Below are 3,319 nucleotides of genomic sequence, written 5' to 3'. Positions count from 1 at the left end.
AGTTACATAACTTGTGTCCAGTCACGGAGAAAAACACACTAGTTACAGTCTATAAATGTACTCTGTGTTTTCATAATAATAGCCTGTGTCTCTGCTCCAGTACAGTGTGGTTTAATGTCCACCGGCTCTTCTAAACCCCACTGCCATCTGGTGGCACCACCAGGCACTGACGCTGTTTCAACAGGCTCAGACGGTGAAATGTGACAAACATTTTTTAATAATAAAGAACTGTATTTAATAACTTAGCTCACAGAGAATGACTTGAGGAGTATTTTAACATCAGCAGTGCTGTCGACTGGTCGGGGGTGTGCTCTGTTGCACCTGTAAACACACCTACACTGATGTCACACTGTAGAGTGTACGTCTACACCACCGCAGATATGAAATGACACCACAGGGGATTTTCAGGAAGCGTTAAGTTCCTCATTCGACTCTGAAATGATGATAAATCAAAAAGCTGCCACACAGACCAACAGAGAAACACCTGGAGCTCCAGGTACTGCCACAGCAATTTGAACTCAGATGTCATAACAAGGCGGATCACAGACACAGAAACCAGCTGCCTGTCAGCCCAGGGAGCTGTGACTGATCACCACAGTAACTTAGGCAACACGGCTAACCTGCCACGAAGCAGGTTAACGTCAGAGGATCAGAGCTAGACCCGTCGACAGCCTGATCACCGACCAATAAGATCAGCGGAAACACTGAGGGATCCTATGGAATCCTGACAGGGACAAAAGAGTGTGATAAACAATAAAAAGGGATAGATATTTTTACAGAGCAGTCAAACAGTTTTGCTGTTTCAGGCTCTCCATGTGTACCTCTGGGTTAAAGCTGAGGACCACACCAGGTTACCTGGTTAGTCCTGGCTGCCTGGAGCGGCCTCCTGCACACAGGACACGTTCAGAGCCATGGAAGCACCTGGCACAGTAGCACTATCTTCATCACCATCAACATCATCGTTGCTCTCAGTGGGTCAGCAGATAAAAGACACCAGGTCTTCAACGCCTGTAAAAAGGCATTCATGAATGTCTTTATCCAGCAAGTTAAACACGTGACTGAATCTGAATCCAGCCACGTGTAAATGCAAACAGTTGGCCTGAAGCTGGATTTGCAGTTTCCCCATAATAAGTAACATTAAACTTTCTAACACTGTTTGACACATCAAAGCTTCTGTAAGTCCTAAAATCCGATTAACGATTCACTGGTAACTTGTGCAGTTACACAGTCTCTCAGAGGCTGAGGCCATAATGTCTCCTGGGAAAAACATCTAGGTCACTGGCTTCAGATGTTGTTTTGCTGCCTGGTAGAAGAGTGTGGGTTCTGTTACCATGACACCCCTATTCAGCACCACTCATTTGCTTCTGCAACATTGAATAGGAACACAACCAGCCAGCCCATCCATCCACCCACCCAGTCAGAAGGACATAGTTCCTTGTTTCTGCTGGCGTCCCTGCAGCTACTGTAGGAGAAGTGGAGAAGCCAGTCTCAGTAGAAACAGTAGGGTTGTATAAAAGCAACAAAACTTAAAAGCATACACATTCCACATAACTAAATGAAAATGGAGTCATCCCAGGACACAGTTTGCAGACAAGCAGCACACTGGAAGGAGAAAACATTTGATTAAACATAAACATCTAGTACTAATAACTATTAAATTGGCTGGTGGTTAGCGCTGTCATCTCACAGCAAGAAGGTTCCGGGTTTGAGCCCCACCTGACCCGGGGCCTTTCTGTGTGGAGTCGGCATGTTCTCCCTGTGCCTGTGTGGGTTCTCTCCGGTTTCCTCCCACAGTCCAAAGACATGCAGCTAGGATGATGACTCTAAACTGCCTGTGGGAGTGAGTGTGAGTGTGTGTGGTTGTTTGTCTACATGTCAGCCCTGTGACAGACTGGCGACCTGTCCAGGGTGGACTCTGCCTCTCGCCCAGTGTCAGCTGGGATTGGCTGCAGCCCCCTGTGACCCTATTCAATAAGAAGTGGTATAGATATTGGTTGAATGGATGGAAATACTCACTAAGTCTATTTCTAACAAATGACCAGAGGAAGAAGTGACACTTTTAACTGTCATGACATTTTTAAACAAATGTGCATTTTTCAGTCTTAAATTATCAATTCATTTTGTCAAAATAAGAATAAAAAATGACTCACAAACTGCAGCATCTGGGGCAGCTGTGGCTCGGAGATTGTCCCCCAACCTCAAAATCAGCAGCTCGATTCCCGTTCTCCCCAGCCAACATGTTGGAATGTCCTTGGGCAACACACTGAGCCCCAAGTTGCTACCGATGGGCAGGACAGTGCTCTGCAGGGATGGCCTGCTTTTGGTTTCTGTGCCAGTCAAGTTTAGCTTTGCTTCCACCAAGGACAATAATGGCAACTGTGGTTCTGATGATGGTGAAGAGCAGCTCTGTCCTGCAGCACTTTAATAATCTCTTATCATTAATATCAATTGCCAACTGAGAGCTTATTTTTAAAGAACCACTATGATCCAGAGACAAAACATCTGTGTTCCTGATCTTTTCACAACATAAATGTCTTTTTAGGGCAATCTGTTCAAATGCGCAAACATCAGTTGGCTCCAGTTGAGGGTTACTGTGTTACTCTGGGGAAGACACAGTGTTGTCCAAGTATACTGCTACTTTAATGCTAAGCTCATGTCCAAGGGTCATGAACTGCTGCAGAACTGAAGCGGAAGTCAGCGTTTAGTTTGTGATGGGGTTTCTGTGTCTCTGCTGCCCCCTGCTGGTGTCCACCACAAGGACACTTGGCACAGGTGGTGTGCAGTCTGTCGCATTTTGATCACACTGCAGTGAGTTTCCACAGTTAAAACCACTGGAACAGAAAGATGGACCATCACAACAGAGAAAACAATGAAAAAAAGACCCTCCCACAAATTTTGTTGGAGTTCATATTGCAACAGTTCTCATTAAGGAACATTTTCCTCCAGAGGTTTAATGATTTACAATCTCTGACAACAAACCAACAAGTTCATAATGTCTCAGTCATCTGCTCGTAACTTTGTCTCAACAGATCCAAGAAATTCAAGATGTTTTGAGGCCACATCATTTCATCAAATAGAAAAATAAGACACCAAGTCGAATCTTTTGTTTGGCAAATTTGGTCGTTTATTATAAGAGAACAGAGACATGACAGAGTACAAAGAGAAAATGACTTGGGATGACAGAACACAAAGTTCCCAACTCCCAATATATTAATATACACAACTACTAGCCTATATACAATGAACAGGTGTGAAGAAGAGACTGGAGATCAAACACACGTCTCTGTGTGACATGTTCACATCCGATGAACACAACCCA

The sequence above is a fragment of the Monopterus albus genome, unplaced genomic scaffold (genome assembly GCF_001952655.1).
Source record: "Monopterus albus unplaced genomic scaffold, M_albus_1.0 scaffold26.1, whole genome shotgun sequence".
Classification (NCBI taxonomy): domain Eukaryota; kingdom Metazoa; phylum Chordata; class Actinopteri; order Synbranchiformes; family Synbranchidae; genus Monopterus; species Monopterus albus.
This window is presented reverse-complemented; position numbering follows the sequence as displayed.